Below are 22,671 nucleotides of genomic sequence, written 5' to 3' on the forward strand. Positions count from 1 at the left end.
CAAAGAGGGAGTCTAACCAGAGAAACAATGCCAAGCCGAGGTAAAGAAAAGAAAGACTAGAGGGGGAAAAAAAAAACAGTAGCAAAGGGAGAAGAACGGTTTTTTCTTTTTATTTTCAGAACCCTCTTCTCCACAAGAACCAAGGTGGCCTCCTTCCCTGAATCCCAGAATTAATCAGGTCCCCTGGCCACTTTCTTTGATAGCTCTGTTTTATCATCTTCAGAGCCCTTAGCACTATTATCTTGTTTGTTTATTTATTTGCTTTTAAAATAGTTTTCCTGGGCAGCCCTGGTGGCTCAGCAGTTTAGCACCTGCCTTCAGCCCAGGGCCTGATCCTGGAGACCCGGGATCGAGTCCCACGTCGGGCTCCCTGCATGGAGCCTGCTTCTCCCTCTGCCTGTGTCTCTGTCTCTCTCTCTTTCTGTGTCTGTCTCTCATGAATAAATAAAATATTTAAAAATAAAATAGTTTTCCTCACCTCTAAATTAGAAGACCCATTGGGCAGGGATCATGGCTGCTATGTTCTTCCTAGGACCCCAGCACTTAGCACCTAGTAGGTCCTTGCTAAATACTTATTGACTGCATGAGGTGGAAGGTCTGGGGGGCAGGGCTGGCTGCCCTCCTGGCAGAGGTCCAGGGTGGGATTGCCAAGGGTATCATCACTGACTAGATTTGGGGAAACATTTCTGGGGAAGGGAATGCTTCATTAGTCTTTTGGACAGAATTAGGTATCCTTTAGAACAAAGTTTTCCCAAATGTGGCCCGTGATTCACTGCATCAGAGTCCCCTGGCAACCTGTATCTTCACAAGTACTCCACTTTGAGAAACCCTATTCTGGGGAATGGGTGGACTGGAGGCTCCTGTTCCAGGGTGGTCTCAGCAGAACCCGGGACCTCGGCTGCTCTGTGTGTGTGTGTGTGTGTGTGTGTGTGTGTGTGTGTGGTGTATGTGTGTATAAGGGTCATTATTAGAATACCTGCAGGGGATTGAGGAAGCTAAAATCCATTATTTCCAGCCAGTTGTCACTGCATTCTACACACACTGGGAGCTACTTGTGTGAAAGGAAGTTCAAAGGGAAAGCTCCCCTTCCTTTGTGGAGCCTAACTGGAGACTGTTCTCCCACCTGATCCAGGAGCCTAGAGGAAGAAGAAGGCAGCAACAGGTGTGAGGAGGGGCAGTCTCATACTCAGAGGCCTCTGCTCTCTAACACATTGATGTTTCTGCAGCTGGTAAGTCATGCCTCATTTCCTAAGCAAGCTGAGCAGATCAGCCTCAAGCCCCAGGCCAGGCTCTCTGCCTCTTCAGGAGACCTCCCCCAGACTTATCAGCAATGTATACTCCAGGATTGATTGACTGCTCCCCTAGCATATACCCCCCCGACACTTCAAATATCACAGCCCCATCATACCAGATACATGCATGGCCCACACAGGACATGTGAAATACACAGTGTGTGCTTAGAGGTGAAGGACAGCATGCTCAAGCAGTGGGACCACCTTGATATGTTCATGCTGGACCTCTGCCTGGGCCTGAGAATAGAGAGGGAATATGGAAGACAAGGGCCAGCCAGTTTTAAAAGATAGCTCGCTCTGTGCCGCTTATGCCCAGTAAAATCAGAGCATATAGATGGAACTAACACCACCTTCCATTCATTCTATGCTCCAGCAACTCTGCCCTTACTTCATGCCTGGAGAATTCTGGGTTCTCTTCTGCCTCAGTAGTACCCTTACTCATGCTGTTCCTTCTGCCTGCAGTGCTCTTTTATACTCTTCCATCCCTCTTATCTGATAACTCCTACTTCTCTTCCTTTCTGGACCTTTCCAGATCCCCTGGCTTCTTCTTTTTTTTTTTTTTTCCCCCTGGCTTCTGATACCACAGCTCTACAATCTCTGCTTAACACTCAGCTCTCTTGTCATTATATACTCAGTATCTATCTTCCCCACTAGACTGTGAGCTCCATGGCCAGAGGGACCACACCTGTGCGTTGTCCACTACCATATCCCTGGTACCACCACTCACAGCACCCAACATGTGGTGGGCACTCAGCTTGGAAGACAGAGGCTTAGAGCAATTTGTTCAACAAATGGTTCTTGAGCATCAGTTATGTGTCAAGCACAGTGCCAGACCCTAAAGATGCAGTGGCAGGCAAAAGGGCACTCTCCCTCCTCTCACAGGGGCTGCAATCTGTTGGAGAAATGGATAGTTGTCAAATAATCATATAGATGACTCTATACAACTGTGACAGGTGCTTTGTGGAGGTTGATGTTGCCAACAAGGTATACAAAAGGGGGATTTGGTTTGGTTAAGTAGGTCAGGGAATTTCCTGAGAAAGTGGTATTTCTCTGAGATGGAGAAGGTTATATAGAGCAACAGTAGAGGAAAGAGCATTCTGAAGAGACAGAAAAGCATGTGTGAAGGCCCTGTGGCAGGAAGGAGTGTGTCTTCTACAAGAAACCAAAAACCCAGAAGGTCTGGAGTTGTGGGTTTGAATGGGAGGCTGAAGGCAGGCAGAAGCCAGACCTTGCAGGGCCTTGCCAGGTGAGGTAAAGAATTTATTTCTTCATCTAAGAGCAAAGGGTTTAAACACTGAAGAGTTTAAACAGCAGGGGGGCAGGCACAGGCAGCAGTGATATAATCAGAATTGCATTTTGAAAAGGTCACTCAGGCTTCAGTATGAAGAAGGAAGGGTGGGGCTTGAGTGAGGCAAAGGGACCAGTAAGCAGTGCAGGGCAGCCACCGGGGCTCGGACCGTGAAGATTCTGGTGGCAATCAAGAGTAGTAGATAGTTTTTGAAAGAAAGTTTTCAAGCAACATCCCAGGCTGGTGGCAAAACCAGGATTAGTACCCATCCCCAGGCTTTGCACTTTCCTGTAGCCAATGGCCTCCTTCTGGAATGTCCAGTGGGCCACCATAAAGAGGGGTTGGTTCCCAGGCCTCCCCTAGAAGTATGCCTTGCTTTCTGGCCCCTCAGTTTCCCATATTCTCTACTTTCTCTGGGGGTGCCCATATATGCCCCTTTACAAGCTGGAAGGCTCTGACTAGATACCCAGCAAAGAGGTGGTTTTCTGTCATAGCCCCTATGTGCTTTGCATTCTGGGAATTGTAGTTCTAGAGCAGGAATGCTGGGTCTGCTCCTGACTGTGGGTCTGGCAGGCAGCCTGGTTGCCATGGCAGCAGCTGGGCTGGAGCCACCGAACCATTTCATCCACAGCTCTGCTGGCTCAGAGAGCCTCCCAGCAAGAAAGCTTGGGCTCTGGGGAGGAGGAGGAGGGAGGGAAAGAATAGAAGAGAAAGGAAGGAGGGGAAGACCTCATGGGCCTTCCCCAGAGGCCTGGGCTAAGCCTCACCCTGCTCTGGGGCTTGTGGACAGAATTGCAGAAAAGTCACCAGCTTACGCTCAGAGCAGGACTCCCTAGCCACTGGGAACCAGTTCTGTTGCTCAGTTGTTGTCAATCAGACCCTATAATTCAGCTCTATGAATGCTTAAGTCTACACCAGACACAGAGAAAGGAAGGAGCAGCTCCCTCCCCTGGGGAACATGGAGTCTGGGTAGAAAGGCAAGAAGGTCCAAAATAATTACTGAGGAAGGAAAAAGTCCTGCTCATTTCCTCCAAAGTAATTCCAGAATCCATTCCCTTCTCTCTGCCCCTTGGCCACAATCCTGGTTCATTCTATCTCCCCAAGAGAAGGCTTTCTAAAACACAAATCTAGTCCTGTCACACCCCTGCTTAAAATTCTTCAATGGCTCCCCTTTGCCCACGACTGGATCAAGTCCAGATTCTGTAGTAGAATTCATGGCCTCGCAAATGCTAGCCTGAGGCTCACTGTCCAGTTTCTCCTCCTGTTTCCCCTCTGCTCCAGTCATACAGAAGTTTTCTAGTTCCTACTTTCATACCTCCTGCCTTTGCACATATTCCTCTGCCTAAAATACCCCTCCCTCCCTCTTCCAGCCTCTGAGAGGACCCAATCCAGCTGAAATACCTCCTCCTCTGTGATGTGTTCCAAAATCTTTCCCCACCAGGGAAGAATGAATGGCCTGGTGCTTTGAGCTCCCAGAGCACTTTGTACATCCCTCTTAAGCACTTATCACCTGTGTTGTGATTATTGTCTCTGTAGCTGCATCTCCCTCCCCCTCTCCTGCATCTGAGCCAGCCTGGGGGTCCCAGTGCCCAGCACAATGTCTGACACAAGCGAGGCACTCAGTAAATGGTGGATGGGATTGAATTCACCGAAGGAGGGCTATTAAGGCCTTTGCCACTCTCCTGCTGTCCCCCTCCCTGGGCTGGCTGGCTTTCCTGGGCCCCTTCCCCCGACCTGCTCCTCCCATGGGACTGCACACCTCACACACAGCAGCAGACTGGTAGGCCCTATCGAGCAGTGCCTTCTCTTCTGGGCAAGGGGTGGGGGCATGTGTAACAGCACATGGAGGCTGTAAGCCTCTCCATGTCCCTGGAAATGTGTATCAAGTCACACCCAGGTCTCTAGAGAGGAGGTACTCGTGTCTTAAATGGAGCTATGATTTATGGACCCAGTTCCAGGAGCTGAAAAAACCAATTAGGTTTCTCTGCTTCTCTACCTGGAGGCAAGATAATTTCAGAAAAGTTCTTTCTCCTGGGCAGAGGCTCCATCTGCCTGGGCCTCAGCCCTGAGGCTTCTTTATCTGGTTCTTCACCCCACCCTTGTCACCTTACTCTTTGGTCAGTAGTCTAAGCTTCCTGGGCCAGCTTTCCCTGTGTTAAAATCCTGAATCTACTGTTTAACATCTGGGACACCTCTTCCAGGTTTCCATCCTTTCTTATTTCCCCACCATAATAAGAGGATAAAAATAACCTACCTCCATCATTCATTCATTTATATGTCTGTCCATCCATTTATGTATTCCCTTGCATGAATATTTATTTGGGGCCCACTGTGGGCCACGTACTGAGTTAATCATTAAAGATGTAGAAGTGAATCAGAAATACATGATCTCTGCCCTCAAGGAGCTTATAATCTGCCAGGAAGACCAATTGCAAAGTGTTCCAGGGTGGAAGTGCAGACTATCAAGTAAAGTCCAGGCCTGATGGGGAACCTCAGTATTTATTTCCTCAGTGATTATGCACCTCTGATCTGGCAGATGTAGAGGATCAGCACAAATGCAGACAGGCCTCCTCTTTACTCTTCTCAGTGCAGAAACAGGCATGGCACCGAGAGAGCTCAGCTTTCACTGTATACTACAACTGTGAGAGGGCCAGGAAAGAGAAAGTTGTGAACTCTGCAGCTGAAAACAGGGGACCCAGACTCCCCGGAGCTTCAGGGAGGAGTCCCTGAGATGGGAGGGGGGCTCACCAGTAGAGATGAAAATCAGTGGGCCAAGCCTTGGTAGCACTGACTGGGCTGAGGCGAGGAGCAGCCTTCCCTGGTTAGGATATGGGAATAATGGAGTAAGGGACTCCCACAGAGGAAGTGAGAGATGGCAGGCGTGCCAGCCACTCAGGGCCTGGAGAGGCTGGCAGGTTCCCAGAGCACATGGAGGCTACTGTCAGCCCACGCTCTGCCATTCAGCAAGACCTTTATTTTCTCTCTCCTGGAAGAGCCTGGTCCAGATGTCAGTCCAGTGAGTGGGTGGGAAGGACAGAGGTGCTGGCTCAAGCTAGTCTCCATACTACAGCCCCTAATGCTGAGCTCACAGCCCTGAACTGCTCTTCAGGCCTTCTCTCTGCTCTCCTTGCTGCAGTATCTTGACTCAAGGGGGTACAGGCTCCAGGGGTTGGAGGAAGAGAGAAAGTAAGAAGGAATGAGGAATAGGATGGGTCAGTGGAGATCCTTTGGGATCCTCAGCATATCCAGAGCAAAAACCACCAGCTTGCTCTGTGAGCCAGGATCTCAGTTCCTTCATCTATAAAATGGTGGGGTTGAGCTCTCTGGAAGGGTTCTTTAACTTCTGCTCCTCCTGCTCCTGGGAAATGGTGGAGGGTGGCTTTGCAGAGAAAGGCTAGCTCCACCCTCTGTTAAGGGACCTAAATCAGCATTTGTTGACATTTCTCAGGATGCCCTAGGTGCTGGTGACATTTCAGAGACTTGCTCCCTGAGGGGGCTGGAGGATACAGAGCTGACCCCTTGGCCCCTGATCCAGGCTCAGATGGGCTTAGGCCACAGCACCACCCACTCCCCCACCCTTCTGCCCCTGCCTAAGACAAGCCTCACATTCCAAACAGCAGCAAAGTACTATTTTCTGGGGTTGGTCTTGAGCTGGCATGAGGGTGGGAGGTGGGGACAAAGATCCCTTTCTAAAAATGCTGATAAGTGAGGGAGTGAGCAGCTCTGGGCCCCAGAGCTTTCCTCATTAAGCCTCAATATCTGCATCTCTAAAATGGAGCCCGTAGTCCCTGCCTCCTTCACAGAACAGTTTTGGGGCTCCAAAGAGAAAAAGGAAGTGTTTCCTAAGCTGTGGGTTGTTGTGCAGTGTGAAGAGCTGTGATGAGGGCATTGAGCCTTAGGGTGGGCATGGGCATGGGGGTGGGGGTGGGGGTGGGGATGGGAATGGAGGCTGGAAGGGATTCGCTGGGTGCAGAGGCTGGAGGAACCAGATGAGATTCTGGCAGTTTCACAGACTGGAGAGAGCTGCTTGGTGAGTAGAGGCCAGCAGAGGAAATCCAGGGAACCCTCTGATGCCCTGGTTAATGCTGACAGATGGCTATAGACCTGTGGGCAGTGTCAGAACCAGCCCACATAAGGAGACCCAAAGACTCTCGCTAGCTTTACTTACTCTTCAGTATCAGGATGGAGGAAGATCAGCCTGAGAGGCCAGGTCAGGGTGATTATAAAGTGCCTAGAATTTGGGGTTGTAAGAACTAGTCCTGACTCTATTGATCACTAGCTGTGTGGCCTTAGGCAAGTACTTTACCTCTCTGGGTCTCATTTTCTTCATCTGTAAAATGGGGAGAAGGGTAGTAATAATGCATACCTCGAAGGTTCGTTGGGAAGATTAAAGAAGCTGATGTTAGATGGGTTACCACATAGCTGGCAGTCTCATTGATGGCACGGAGGCAGGTTGGGCTTCACCAGGGGCCTCTTTACCTCTGATCAGACCAATTTACAAAGAGGGAAGATCCCTTTTTAACTACATTTTTTTTTTTTTTAGTATATGTGCTGCCGAAGCGAGCACCCTTTTTAACTACTTTTCATGCATTTTTTAAAAGATTTTATTTATTTATTTGTGAGAGACACACACAGAGAGAGAGAAGAGAGAGAGAGAGAGGCAGGGACATAGGCAGAGGGAGAAGCAGGCCCCACGCAGGGTGCCCGACATGAGACTTGGGACTCCAGGATCACAGCCTGGGCTGAAGGCAATGTTAAACTGCTGAGCCAACCGGGCTTCCCCCTTTTCATGCATTTAAATGTGTACCAAGCACCTAATGTATACCTAGCTGACTTGGTATGGTGGAAAAGAGGACAGAAACTTGACTACTAGTCAGATTCCTAGCTTGTTGATTATGTGAGCTTGAGGGACTTTCTTCCCCAACCTGAGTCTCAGTTTTCTCATCTTTAAAAATCCACAATCGGGCAAAGATTATGGACCAGTATTAAAAAACATTAGGAGAATTGTTGTTTTTTTTTTTTTTTAGGAGAATTGTTGATGGGGAAATCAACATTTGTTTAGAGCTAGAGTAACCCACAAATGTTATTTTCTAGAATCAAGGTGCAGAGAAAATAAGCTGGTGTCCACCTGAGTGTTTCTAATGGTGGAAGGATTAATATTATGTGTCTTCTGATGTGATGCAAAGTGAAATAAATGACATCACCTCACATGTGTGCTAGCTGAAAATGTTTAACTTGAGTTATTGTCAGCCTTTAGATCTAATTTCTGGTTTATAGGAAGTAAACCAGTGCAAGGAAGTAACCAGACATCTGAAAGGAGAGATATTGGGGATCCCTGGGTGGCTCAGTGGTTTGGCCCCTGCCAGGGCTCAGGGCATGATCCTGGAGTCCCAGGATCGAGTCCCATGTCAGGCTCCCTGCATGGAGCCTGCTTCTCCCTCTGCCTGTGTCTCTGCCTCTCTCTCTCTCTGTGTGTGTCTCATGAATAAAAAAATAAAATCTTAAAAAGAAAAAAAAAAAGGATATTCTATGGGGAAAGTGATCTGGATGTTTAGGTCAGTGACCAAAGGAAAAAAGGGGCCGGGGGTAGAATGCATCATCTCAAACAATTTAATGCACTTAATGATCAGATGCCATTCATGGCCCTAAACTGGGTTCTGACAAACCAACTGTAAAGGATTTGGGGGACCAGTTGGGGAGATTTATATATGGGATATTAAAGGGTCAAGTGCAAGAAGGGGATTCTCCATGGAGAATCCCTTCCAAGGCTATGTCTCTGGTTCTAGCATCCCCAGAGCCTGGTAGGGATGAGGAGGAGAAACATCCCAGTCCAGTGTTAGGAGGATGGGGTAGGGGCATGGGTGTGTGCTGAGGGGCCCTCCAGCAGAAGCAGAGGTGCAGTGCAGAGGAAGAGGGAGCCAGAAGAGTTTCTAGAGACTTCAAGCCACTGAGGTGGTCCCCTGTAGCTGGAGAGGAACACTGCATGCATGGATAGCGCCCCATTACCCCCAACTCCTCCCTTCAGAGCCTGCTGGGCTCCTTGCTCATTAGGCTGACATCTCCTCCTTAATAAAAAATACATGAATAAATAAATAATAACAGCCATAACTGAGTGGGAAACCGCTTTCCACTCTTTTCTGTTTCCCCAGCTCATTCCTCTCAGGAGTGGTCCTGGGGGCTCCCAGGCTGGGTGCATCTGTAAGCGCCCTTCCTCCCACCCCTAGTGCTACAGGCATCCCTCCTCTTGGGAGGGGACTGAGGGTGGCACTTTTAGGGTGACCGAACAGGCCTTTTGTGCCCTGATTTGCTCCTGGAGAGGCAGAGGATGAGAGAAATCTGGAGAGAGGTCTCTCTCAGGATTCAGGGAGAAGGCAGCAACAGCTGAGCCTTTAGGGCCAGGGCTAGCAGTGGTTGCCAACACACAATTACCTCAACCAGGGAGGGGCAAGAAACAGAAAGTGAAAAGAGGAACTGGAAGGTGGTACTACTAGAGAGTTCCAGGGACAAACAGGAGCTGGCATTTGCATGAGGTAGGGGAGGGGCCTTGACCCACACCCAAATATCCAGAGGGAAGATTACCTTCCTTAGAAGGGAACAATAGTCGCTTTCTTTTTTCCTGGCAGGCTCGTGTTGATCCCTTTCTCTCTTCCTGTGTCTCACGCTGTCTGTCTCTCTGTGTCTCTGCACTGTCTTCTCTTCCACTTTTGTCTCCTCCTTACTTGGGTCAGTATGCCTTGGAGATGCTGGCCAGGTGTGACCCACTCCTCAAAGCTAAGGAGAAGCAAGTCTGCCCCCAGACCAGCTGATTCAGGACCATGGAGAGCATCCTCCATAGGCTAGGCCCTCTCCCAGAACAAAAGAATTTGGATTGCCAGTAGAGGGTAGGAGAGCTGGTGAAGTGGAGGTAAGGGAGAAATGGTGGGGAAAGGCACAGACAAAGGTGAGGCTCATTCCCAGCCTGGCCCCCTTAGGCTGGGTGACTCTGAACTGGGACTGAGAAATTTTGCTGCTCCAGACCAAAGGCCCCCCACTACCACATCAAGGAGAGTGGGAGGGGGAAGAGCAGCCTGTGCTCTGGGGTGCGAGGTTCTGGAGCACAGTTCTTGTGGGAAAGCTCTGGGAACCCATTGTGTGTAGAGTGCAAAGCTAAACAAATGGACAGATTATGGTTTGGGGTGAGGTTTTTTTTTTTTTTCAATTTTTAAATTGTGGTAAAGTACATATAAAATTTACCATCTTAACGATTTTTAAGTATACAGTTCAGTGATGTTAAATATATTCATGTTATATATTGTTTTCAAGAGAATGAAGTGACCCTTGGGCCGACATTAGGGAGGTTATGCATGAGAGAAGGGGATAGTTACAACCCTACAGGTGAGTGGGTGCCCAAGGGTAGGGAAAGTAGAAGATAGGGACCAGAGTCCTATTAGGTCTGTTCATTCTGGCAGCTGTAGGCTGGGAGTAGGGAGTCAGACAGAGACTTCCCTGGCCCCAGCTCAGGATTAATGGGACCCTGGAGTCTCCTCTTCCCTCCAGCAGCTCCCTCTGGATGGAGCCAGGAGCCAGATTTCAGAAGCAGTCCAGATGTTCAGGGGAGATGCAGGGAAGTGGAGCAGATGGGGCCTGGGGTTCCTGAGGGGGTTGAGAGGAGGAGGGCAGCAGCTGGAATATGTGCTAGGGCACGTGCTAGAGCTGAGGTCGGGCACACACCACAGGGTGTGCCTAGGACGTAGGACTTGGGTAGAGTACAGGCTAGGTCAGGTAGCCCTTGGTACCTTCCCTGGACCTACTACTAAGGTCTGTCCTGAGCTCCCTCTAGCTGTGGCAGGGCCTGTGAGGTATAAATTCTCCTCCACGTGCTATGCCAGGATACAGAAGTGGGGAAGACAGACCCTGCCCCTATCTCTGGAGAGCTCAACCTTTCCTCCAATGCAGGATTTTTGGCTTGGACCTGGGAGACCTGACCCTTCTCCCTGAGGGCTGATCCTTAGGGACTCAGGAAGGAAAGCCTTGATAAGAGGCTGGAGTGAGATGGCCCAACCTGTCTGTCACTTTCTTTCTTTCTTTCTTTTTTTAAAAGATTTCATTTATTTATTCATGAGAAACACACACACACACACACACACGCACAGGCACAGACACAGGCAGAGGCAGAAGCAGGCTCCATGCAGGGAGCCCGACGTGGGACTCGATCTTGGCTCTCCAGGATCAGGCCCTGGGCTGAAGGCAGGTGCTAAACCGCCGAGCCACCCGGGCTGCCCCGTCTCTTTTCTTTCTTTCTTTCTTTCTTTCTTTCTTTCTTTCTTTCTTTCTTTCTTTCTTTCTTTCTTTCTTTCTTTCTTCTTCTTCTTCTTTCTTTCTTTCTTTCTTTCTTCTTCTTTCTTTCTTTCTTTCTTTCTTTCTTTCTTTCTTTCTTTCTTCTTTATAAAGATTTTATTTATTTATTCATGAGAGACAGAGAGAGAGAGAGAGAGGCAGAGACACAGGCAGAGGGAGAAACAGGTTCCATGCAGGGAGCCCAACGTGGGACTGGATCCTGGGTCCCCAGGATCAAGCCCTGGGTCCGAAGGCAGAGCTAAACCACTGAGCCACCCGGGCTGCCCTGTCTGTCACTTTCTACCCTAGGAATCCACAGCTCATCTACCCAGTCAGAGCCTCAGTCCTCATGTCATCCTTGCTGATCAGTGCAGTTTCTTTGTTCCTGGGAAAAGTGTAGAGCATGAGGCAAAGAATCTAGAACTGGTGTTTGCTCCTGCCTGCCCTGAGGACTTGAGGTCCCAGGGGCTTTTATTCCCCACCCTCCCTTTGCCGTATCTGGCTGTAGTCAATTCACCATCCTCACACCAGCCTGGGAGAATGGTCATGAGCCCCATTTGTCAGATGAGCAAACTGAGATGCAAGTGAAATCACTTGTTGGAGGCACACCTCTTCAACAGAGCCAGGATTTGAACCTAAGTTTGCATGACTTTTTTCCCCCTACAATTCCTCCTCTAGGCAAGGGGGTAACATTGGCTGTGTACACCAACCAGTTGTGTGGCTCCAGACTATTAAGTACCTTTTCCTTGCTGGACCTCCATTTCCCTCTTTATAAAATGAAAAGTTGTAAATAGGATTATTTTGAAGAGGGGGAGCAGTGGGGACAGACTGTGAACCGATGGTACTGAGGGCAAGGCAGTGACCAATTGGCAGTGACCAATTCCCCACATCTGCCACACTGTTGGGGCACTGGAGGATGTTAAGATGCTCAACAGGGGTGAGCTCCTCTGTAGGCTATAGTGGTGGGTTTCGAGTGGAGTCTGGGGGAAGCCAGGCCTGGAGGCCAAGCTCTGCCTGCTGGGGAGGGAAAGCAGAAGGAGGTCTGTGATAGAGAGTGAGGCTAGCTGGTCAGGCCAGAGCCAGGCAGGCAGAGCTAGGCAGGCAGAGCAGAATGAGCCTCAAAGCTCTAGGGCTTTACAAATGGATTTTGCTGAAATGGAAATTTCCACCCATCCCTGAAATGAGCCTGGCAGTGAGGCCAGGTCTGGTGGGGCTGCGGCAGCTGGGAATGTGGACAGGGACAAAAGCCAAACTGTCAAAACCTATTCACCCCTCCCCTTATTCCTCTTCCCATACCCCTCTTCCTCCACTTCTCTCCCCTGCTCAGGTCCTCTGGATCCTCAGGAATCTTCAGAAGCCTCACACCTTTTTGTACCTTTCTCACTTTCTCCCTCAATCACTTTGTGCCTCTTACACCCCCAGACACCTGACACTCCCCCCACCTCCCTCTCATCCTCACACTGTCTTCTCACCCCTCATACCCCTCATGCCTCCCCACCCTCTGCCTCACATACCCACACACACCTGGCATTGTCCGCACCTCTTACTTTATCCTTATACTGCCCTTTTACCCCTCACCTCCTTTCCCTCCCTTACCTGGGCCCTGCCACTCCTCCATACTCCCTCTCCCACACCCGACACACTCCTCACCTCCTGTTTCACTCCTCACACTTCACTCTTCCCGGGCTGCCCCCCTTCACTCCTCACACACTTTTCCCTTCCTCCTCACCCCTTCCTCACATGGCTTTCCGAAACCCTCTCCTGCTCCTGATGCTCTGTCACCTCCAACTTCACTCCTCTCACCCCTACATGAGCCTCTTCCCTCACCAGGTGCCAAACCACCTTCTCACCTACTTGTGCCCTCCCTCAATAACCACGAGGGCTGAATATCTCCTGGTGAAACATTGGGCACTGTGCTCAGACTCAACTCAGCCCTTGCTGGCTGAGGGAGCCAGGAAATCATCTAATTTCTCTAAGACTGTTTCCTCTTCTGTAAAACGGGGCTGATGACTTCCCCTCTCAGGGCTGTGGGGCTGCTGTGCAACTGAGCAACCCAAGGCTTGACAGGCCCTTCACACACACACACACACACACACACACACACACACACATGATGTGCTCTAGGAAAGTGTTGATCCTGTTTGTCATCATTTTTATAGTTAATTGATCCTTTGTGCCAGGCCCTTTGCTGGACAGTGCTGGGTGGGAGTATGTGGGTAGAGTATGTGAAAGATCTGGAGAACTGGTGAGAAAGTACCAAAAACTGTTCTGGGCAGAGAGGCAGGGCTCTCTTTCCCCAGCTCTCACCTCTAGACCAACTGGACCCCAGACACCCCAGCCTGGGCACCCTTTCCTCTGGGCCCTTTCCTCCTAGGCCACTGCAATGGTGTGTGGAGGGCAGGGAGAGGAAGGGGACGCTGCCTTCCCACCACCCAAGAAGCTCTCACAGGAGTTGGGAAGAAGAGGACAGGGGACTGCCTGGAACTGGGAGGGTCTCCAGAGGTCTCTGGCCCTACAGGCTGGGTGAGAAGCATGGGGTAAATGCTGATGGAAGGGGACAGACTACGGGAGCCAAATGGAAGAGGCAGAAGAGATGTGGATTCTTTTGGAGAACCTCTTGTTGCAAGTACTTAAGGCCTAGGTGGGGATGGGGGGCTGGCACAGCCCTTCACAAAGCTGTGATGCCAGGAGAGCCTGAGAGCCCTGTGACTTTGGGGAATGGGTGCCTCTGCCCAGTGGAGAAGGCAGGGGACAAGGAGCTGGGGCAGCATTGAGTGAGGAAGTTCCTGAAGGCTCACTGAATGGGGAAGATGGGTCAGAGAGCCAGCCCCAGGACCCTGGATGAACTGGAGAGGGTGAGGGAGAGGGGAATCTGGCCAGAGACAAGAGTCTGGAGGTGTACAGGGGCATGCATGGAGGGGCTCCAGCCCACTCCCTTAGGGCAGGGTCCACAGAGCACAGGAGCACAGCCGAGGCCCTCAATTGCATGTTGACATTAAACAGGAGCTCTGAGCTGCTCCAGACTTCCTCCTGCCCCAGTCCCAAGGGCTGGGCACCAGACTCAGAGCCCAGGCTGAGCTGGACCACTGAGTGGAGAGAAACAGGGATGAGGATGGGGGTAGAGGTGGTAGGTGAAGAGGGCTACACACAGGCTGTCTTTGTCCATTTGAATGAGAAGTGACCTGGGTCTGGGGCCTGGGAGGAAGGGCAAGGGATTGGAATAAGAAGCCTGCACCCAGGGAGCTGGGAAGGATAGAGAGCTGCCAAGGCCAGAGGTGTGGAGAGGCCAGGGGTGAGCTGCGCCTCCAGGAAGGGCAACATGTGCCTGCACCAAGGGGGTGCTGCCTGAGAGCAAGGCCACACAGGCTCTGCACTTTGGGTTTGCTCCTCTAAAACTGGGTCTGCATCTCCATCATGAACACCCAGTGCCGCGGGGGAGGGGAGGGAGCTCGGCAGATTAAATTACCTTTCAAGTCTAAAGCCCGGATTCCTCTGGGCCTTGTAGGTGGGCGTATGCACACATTCCCAGGAGCATTGTGGGATGCTGGCTGTCACTAGGGATTCAGGAGACTCCCTCCTGCTCCACAAGCAAGGAAAAAGAGGGGCCTATGACGCTGAGAGCAGGCAGAGTCAAGGGAAAGGGGAGATATCTGACCCGGTCTGCCCCTCAGATAGGACTGGAAAGACTTAGTTCAAACCCTGACTCTAACATGCATGTGACTTTGACACATGACTCAAGCTCCCTGGTTTCCTCACCTAAAAAAAGGATAATAATAATGATAACAGTGGCATGAGCCAGCCTGACTGACTATGTGCCAAGCATTTTCTTTATATCCTCACACAGCCCTCTAGGGTAGGTACTATTGATCTCCCCGTTTTACAGATGAAAAAACAGGCTCAGAGAAGTTAAGTGATTTTCCTACAGTCACACAGCTGGTAAGTGACAAGGTTGGGACTCCACTGGATTTCAGAGCCTTATACTGAATGTATCTGGTACCCACATCTCACGGTTACTGTTAGGAGAAGATGAGATAATGCACATAAAGAGGTGTTTAGCCCAGCGCCTGGCACAAAGCAAGTGCTCAAGAAATAGTGTTTTGTGTTGTTGTTTTTTTTTTAAGATTTTTACAAAATTTATTCATGAGAGACAGAGAAAGAGAGACAGTGTCCTAGGCAGAGGGAGAAGCAGGCTCCCTGTGGAGAGCCTGAAGGACTCATTCCAGGACCCCAGGGTCACGCCCTGGGCCTAAGGCAGACACTCAACTGCTGAGCCACCCAGGTGTCCCTCAAGAAATAGTGTTAATGTTGCTAGCATTTATTCATTAGCACAGAGCTTTCCTTTTAGGCTGTTCAGATGGCAGAGAGCTGAGGAGAAGCTGGTTGTGGGGTTAGGGGCTGGGAAGGCAGCTGTAGGGAGACTGTGGTCCAGGGGGCAGAAGGGCAGAGGGAGGAAGTGAGGGCTGAATGCAGAAAGCTGGGGACGATGGAGCAAGCAGAGTAGAGGAAAAGGAAGTGAGTGACTATTTACTTAAAGATTTTGCTCCAGTGATCACCTCATTGGCCAGACATCTGGTTTTCCTGGACATCCCCAGGGAATGTAAGTCAGACAGCATTACTTCACCAGCTTCAATGCCATCTATCCCAGGCTCACTTACACTGGCCGCCTCACAGAACTCAGGACACTACCCTCCAGGATAGGAGCCAAGAGAGTAGCAGGTCTATCCCTAAAGCTCACTGGGAGGGAGTAGGAACCTACCTGCCTGTCACTCTCCTCGCATCTGCTCAGAGCTAGAAGCAGTGAGGTTTGGCTCCTCCACAGGCTCAACCTCCCCATGCTGACCTTCCCTCACAGATAGGGGGTATGAGGTTGTTAGGACCTCAAGAGGGCACCTTCCTCCATGCGTCTCCTCTCCTTAGTCACCTGGAGAGGAGATTCAATCAATGGAGGGAGGCCAACCAGGCAGCTGCCCGGGGTACCCATCTCTACGGGGTGCTAAAGCTTCACCAGTCACTTAATGAGTTGGAAAAAAAAAGAGTATTTACCAGGCTTGAGCGTCAGGGTGGGGGATGGAGATTGGCAGGAACGCTTCAAAAAGCTGCGGGGCAGGGAGGTAAGATCCCCACAGGGTGCTCCAACTATGACAATTGTTCGTTAAACTCCTTTAGGAGCAGGAGAGTCCTGGAGAACCAAAGGATTTTGGTGTAGCTCAGTGGAACTGGCAGGGTTAGGGCCAGAGCTGAAATCTTTGAGCTGATGGAAGAGAGGCTGTGTGTGGCAGCCCGCAGCCCCGGCAGTAGTGGGGGCTTCCTGCCCAGTCCCTATGCAGCCTGTCTCCCAAATAAATATTAAACAAATATTGAAAGAGTGTTGGTTGAAAGAGGCACCGAATTATTAGCATGCCCTTGGCTCTCTTATTCATTAGTCCAGTCCTGTTGCAAAAGTACCATAATAATAGCTTTAATGATTCCTTTCCTGTCTTGGGTCCTGACTGCATGCTGTTCAAGCATTTACTCATCCTTTCAGGCACTCATCCAACAGATATTCCCAAAGTACCTACTGTGTGCTGGGCGCCATTCCAGGTACTGGGGACACACAGCAAACTGCTTCCTCTCTCCCATTGCTCAGCACCCTGTGTGTGATTGAGCCAGCAGAGATCCAGAGTTTTTTGTGTGCCTAGATTGGATTGGGCAGGGGAAGGTGGGTGAGGGGGTAAGGGTGGTGGTGGTGGTGGTGCATCAGAAGAGGTTTCTGGCCTGTTCTCTGTCCCAGGAGAAAACCATCTCCTTGGGCGACAGGGAACTGCAGTAGAGGTATCTTTTTCATGCCTGTCCCCAGCCCAGCAACCAGCTTTTCATGCCCTCAGGACCTGGTGTGTGCTTATAAATTCATACGGTGTTCAGGAAGATGTGTGTGTGTGTGTGTGTGTGTGTGTGTGTGTGTGTGTGTGTGTGTATTTCTCCCTGAGCAAAGCTCCAGACTGGGCAGCTGGAGCGGGCTGAGAGATGCCAGAGGGGAACAGCAGAGCCACCAGACACCTCCCGCAACCCCAACTGTGGACCCCTCCCAGGCCTCTCTGCTGGGTGCTACTGCTAGATAGGGAGGGAGCATCCAAATGCAGGTCAGCAGTGGTTTCTCTCAATCACCTCAGGAGAGGACCTGCAGGAAGGTCTGCAGTTATTAGGAGGGACCCTAGGGCTTGAAAGGCATCCTCCCTGAAAAATGCCGAGACATTCTTAGAACACACCTCCCCTCCCCTAGCACTACTGCTGAGATTGCTCCGTTTAGCTGCCTGGGCTTCTGGGCATCGTTCCAATATTGAAAGGTATGGAGGGGTCCCAGTCCTGATAGTCCTGGCCCCTCCACCTTACCTGACTTGGAGGAAGAGGGGACCGAAACCCCTGCAGTCAAGTGTTCCACTCCTCTACACTGCAGCCCTGACCTGGACCCCTCCCTCCAGTCAGACACCAGTGAGAACGTTCCTGGAGGCTTTGGGGGAAGCAGCAGATCCCCTCCACCTCAACCCTGCGTCCAGGGCCAGGGCTGTCATGGTAGAGGAAGGCCTAGGGAGGCAGAGGGTATGGCGGGGGGGACTGGGAGCTGGCTGAGTCTCACGTGCCCAGAAGGGGGAAGCTATGTCTGCACAGGCGTCCCCCCACCACACTGTCTGATGGAATGAGCTGCGTCCTTGTGTCTCTATTTTTAGTCAGAACTGGAAGGAAAGGAAGTTCGGGGGCCAAGCCACCAGCCCCATCTCCTGCTGCCAGCACCCATACCACATGGTGCGGCGGGGGGTGGGGGGGAGCCCCAGCTCCTCAGGGAGGCAGGACTGTGCTCTCTGTCACCTGCCAGTACAGGTGCACAGGTGCTGGGCCTGATGGATATGATGAGGGGATGTCGGATTGGGGCTGCGGAGAAAATGTTGCCTCCCTTCCCTGCCTGAACACCAGTGCTCTGCACTAGGTCCCCCTGCTATGGCAGTCTCCTGAAACAGGACTTAGGTAGAGCAGCACTTTTGTTCGTGCTTTGGCTCTTTGAGTGGAGCCTTCCCCCCCTCCTCTTTCAAGGTTTAAACATCTTGACCTCTGTTAGGTATTTGGGGGCCTACTTTTCCTCAGTGGAGGACTTGTATGAGGCATGAGCCCTTAGTCTCTACTCCACCCAACCCAGTAGCAGAGCTGCAGGCAAAGAGGGTCAGATTTTCAGCGTTGCCTCCTCCCCAGCAGGAGAAGGACTCCCTGGCTTAAACTCCACAGCTGCTGCGGCCATTACCTGTGGGACAGGGAAAGGCAGTTTCGGGGACAGTAGAGTGTAGTTGTTAGAGCTTGGACTCTGTGGTCAGACAGACCCAAGTTCAAGACCTTATTCCTCCACATACCAGTTGTGTGACATTGAGGAAATGGCTATGTCTCTGGATGTCTGTTTTCTTGTCTGTAAAAGAAGGATTATTATAGCACCTGCCCCATAGGATTGCTAAAGATCAAATGAGATAATGTGAGAAAATACACACAGTAAGTACTTAACTATGAGTTAATGAAATCTTAAAAGCAAAATCTTATTGAGCCCCACGGTGTGGCCACTCCCAGGCCCATGTTGCAAGTATTTCCTCTCAGATCTGGCCGGCTTTGTTCACCCCATTACTGCCCTCCCCCCGCCCCCCGCCCAAAGTCCCAAGCCTCTGACTCCCAGACAAAAAGTAAATATATACCTCAGCCTCTACCTGAAGAACTGGAAAAATGGTTCTCTCTAGCCACCAGCTGCAGTTCCAAGGGCTTCTCACCCCCAGCAGCCCACCCCTGCCCCTAGGTGAATCCTGGTGGAGAATGGGCTGAGGCACCTTGTCAGGGGTGGGGTTGGGGAGAGAAGGTTGAAGGCCATCTCAGACAAGACAGTCCCAGGAAAGAGAACAGAAATGAAGCAGTGAAGACAGCGCAAATACAGAGTGAGAGTTTCTGTGGGTGGTAAACACTTTGGAGGAACTGCCAGGTGAGGTACACAGACCAGTTTTTTTTTGGGGGGGTGTCCATGAATCTTCTGAAAGTGTATTCCAAGAGAAGATCCATAGCCTTCTGCAGATCCTCTAAGGGCTCTGGGACCCCAAATCGGCTAAGAACCACTGTGAACTCTGGTCCAGAAGTCAGGAGATCTGTGCATTAGATCTTGTCTGCCTCTCACTCCTCAGGCAGCAGCCTTCCTCTTCCGGGTTCACCCACCTGCTCCATGAGGGTTAGACTGAGCTCTGAGATCCAGGTGGGTCATCCCAGGACTCTGTGAAGTTTAATGAGCAGTGACAGAGAGAATAACCAGAACTGAGGCTTGGGAGGCAGGCCCTCAGGAAAGTGAAACGGGGCCCTATCCTACCCCTTCCTAGAAGCTGACTTGGTCCATCAGCCAACATGTCAGCCAGCCAGCCAACAGAAACTGAGCTGCATCCCTCTACCAACCCGGGAGGCTGTTGCCATGGCAACTTCATATTTATCCACTTTAGCTCCTAATTAAGGGGAAAAGCATATAACATATTGGATGTCAAGGAGGCTTTGTGAGCCTCAATTTAGCAGCCGTGCCTGGATGTCAACCTCAAGCGTGATTGCTGTTAATCACCTTCCAAATTACCTAGACAGGTCACAAAGGGAAAGGTCTCCGTGATGGGGGACAGTGGGGCCCAGGAGAGGTGAGGTGTTGGGGAGGGCAGTGGGGGAGAGCTGCTCAGTATCATGACCTAGGAGGCTGCTGTGTAAATCTTGGCTCCTAGGGTTTGTGATGATAAGGTCTGTGGGGACAGTGGCTAGGTCTGTTCCCACTGACCTTGAGTCAAGGATCTCTGCCCTGAGGACTCACAAATCAAGGCTCTTGGTCTATAGAGAGGGACTGGCAGATTGATGAACCAAGAAGTATATAAGGACCATCTGGTGGCCTCTGATGTCAGAAGGAAGATTGACAGATGACCAGGGCTAGTGGGTGCAGGCTGACCTGGTAGCCCGGTGGGTGGATGACTGCCACATGGCAGATGGAAAGGCTGATGAGTGTCCACTTAAGAGGCACTGGCTGGGCCTGGACTCACCAGTACATCTGTGATCTCCCAAGGGGGTGCCTGGCCTCTGTCCCCCAACTCAGAACCCAGGCATTCTGAGGTATTAATCTGAGCAAGCCCTGGTGGTACTTCTTGCCTGCCCATCTGAGTGCCTGCCGTCTGAGCTGTGGCCAGAGCCACATTCCTGGGAGAAGCTTTAGCAAGTCCCTGGGGATGCAGGAGGCAGGGAGTGGAAATTAATGGCGCCAGGCTAGGGGTGGGGACATCAAGGGGAGGGCGGCAGCAGAGAGGTTAAGAGCATGAGTTACAGGGTCAGGCCAACCTAGGGTCGAGTTTCAGCTCGGCTATTTACACTTGTGTGACTTTGGTCAAGTCACCGAACCTCTCTATGCTTTGGTTTGTCCCATCTCTCAGATGGGAATGGTGAAGATTCCTACCTCCTAGGACTCTGTGAAGCTTTAAGAAGATAATAAGTGTAGGGAGCTTGGAATGGTGCCTGGCACTCCGTAAGCACTCAATAGCCATGTAGGCATTATTAGTGAAAGTGACAGCCCTGGAAAGGAGGGGTCGGCAGAGGGTGACTGAGCCAGGACCCAGAGGCAGTTGAAGAAACGTTTACCCTCCATCAGGGCTCCAAGACAAAGAACCTACAGAAGAGAGCCCCGATGAAGGCAGGGGACAGGCTGGGAACTGAGCCAGGGTGTGAGGACAGTGGGTACTTGCCGAGCCTGTGTAGGAGGCTTTTCAGCCTCAAGGGAGAGGCAGTCCTTGTACTCAAAGTCTTGATGTCACCTAAGGGCCAGAAAGGACTTAGTGTAGCCTGAACCTGAGAGAACATTAAGACTAACTGGGATGATCCCAGAAGATCAATTGTCTGTGTTCACTCCACATCTCCTGAATGAGAATCTCAGGGGTGGAACCTGGGAAACCAGTTTTAAAAACCTCCCAGGAGGGATGCCTGGGGTGGCTCAGTGGTTGAGCATCTGCCTTTGGCTCAGGACATGATCTCAGAGTCCCAGGATTAAGTCTTGCATCTGGCTCCCCACAGGGAGCCTGCTTCTCCCTCTGCCTGTGTCTCTTCTTCTTCTTCTTCTTCTTCTTCTTCTTCTTCTTCTTCTTCTTCTTCTTCTTCTTCTTCTTCTTCTTCTTCTTCTCTCTCTCTCTCTCTCTCTCATAAATAAATAAAATCTTTAAGAAACACAAATAAAAAATAAAGAACTCCCAGGAACGGGACACCTGGGTGGCTCCACCAGTTGAGCATATGATTCTTGATTTTGGCTCAGGTCATTCTCTCAGGATCATGAGATCGAGCCCCGCATCAGGCTCTGTGCTCAGGTGGAGTCTGCTCGTCCCTCTCCCTCTGCTCCTCCCCGACTCACACTCTCTCTCAAATAAATAAAATCTTACACACACACACACACACACACCTTTCCAGGAAGGCCTGATAAACCACAGGCCACTGTGGGTCAGAGCTGGCAAGAGCTAGAAGAAGAGTTGGACAAGCTCTCCCACAATCACCTCCCCTTTTAGCAGTATCAGGGTTCTGCTAAAAATTGTATTAAAAAAGAATGAATTCTGCAGCTAAAAAGATTGGAAAATATGTATTAGGTAATAATAATAATTACAGCTAACATTTATTGATTGCTGACTGGGAGCCAGGCACTATGCTAAATACTTCATGTGGATTAACTCCTTTAATCTTCTCAAGGACTGTTGAGGCAGATCTTCCATTTATACAGATCAGGAAACTGAGGTTCAGAAAGGTATGTCAAAGGTCACACAGCTTATTAGTGGTGGATCCAGCATTTCAACCTGGGTGGTCTGAATCCACACCTGGGCCGCTTCCTTCCCATTGTACAGTTGAGGAAACATGAGTGCTAGAGAGGTGGTGACGTGATTTTCCCAAGGCCCCACAGAAGCAGAGGAGGGATCAGAACCCAGGAGTCTGGAAATAGCAGGTGGAGTGGACAGAGACGGGAAGGTTCCTGACTTGAAGGAGAAGGAGAAACTTTGGAATGTGGTGACCGTGGCCGTGGTAGACTTGCTGGCCTGGTAGGAGGAGTTGCCGTGCCCTGGTTTCCGCAGATGTGGGCTGCAGCCGTCCAGCTGAATGGGAGGCTATTAAGGGAAAATGCTTTGCAAGGAGCTGAGCAGCTGGGAGCAGAGATCTTCGGAGCCCTGAATGAGGGGCTTTGTCCCCTCAGGGGACTGGAGGGTGCTTGCTCTCAGGGTCTGTGTCTGGGAGACTGGGCTGGTCAGGAGGCCAAGGTGGTCACCCCCAAGAAGGCTCCATTCCCTGCCCTGCCCTGTCCCAGGTCCTCTCTCCCAGCGCTGTCCCATATTCAGAGCAGCCAGGCAGTTAATGTCACGGGCCCTGGGGACTGACAGCAGGGCCATATCCTGTAGGTGTGGAAACGTGGGCGTGTTGCTGAAAATCCCAGTGTCCTCATTTATAAAATGGAACCGATAAGGGTATCTCTTTATAATGTGGTTAAGAAAATTGAGCAAGAACACGGAGTCAATGCTTTATCATGTTGGCTCTTGTCATAGTCTCTACAGCTGAGATCTTCCTCCTCCTGGGTTATGTCCATCTGCAGCCAGGGTGTGAACTCCTCTCTCGGCTCTCCCCCGTATCTCCAAAACCTCGGCAGCCAGGCAGGGACTCAGGATGGGTCTTCTTACCTAGGCAGAGACTGTATGTGCAGAGAGGAGGAAGCATCAGGTCATGTCTGATCTTCAAAGGAAG

General features: G+C 50.9%; 1 long non-coding RNA gene across 2 annotated transcripts in view; it reads left to right on the plus strand.

Annotated features, from left to right (window-relative positions):
• LOC112658973 (uncharacterized) overlaps positions 1-22,671 on the plus strand; it is a 37,601-nt gene that overhangs the window by 831 nt on the left and 14,099 nt on the right. For both annotated transcript variants that reach the window (XR_004814062.2, XR_003136067.2), the window contains exon 2: positions 1,133-1,229. This is a non-coding gene — a long non-coding RNA (uncharacterized LOC112658973). The remainder of the gene's footprint in view (positions 1-1,132; positions 1,230-22,671) is intronic.

Source organism: Canis lupus, chromosome 2 (assembly GCF_003254725.2).
Source record: "Canis lupus dingo isolate Sandy chromosome 2, ASM325472v2, whole genome shotgun sequence".
NCBI lineage: Eukaryota > Metazoa > Chordata > Mammalia > Carnivora > Canidae > Canis > Canis lupus.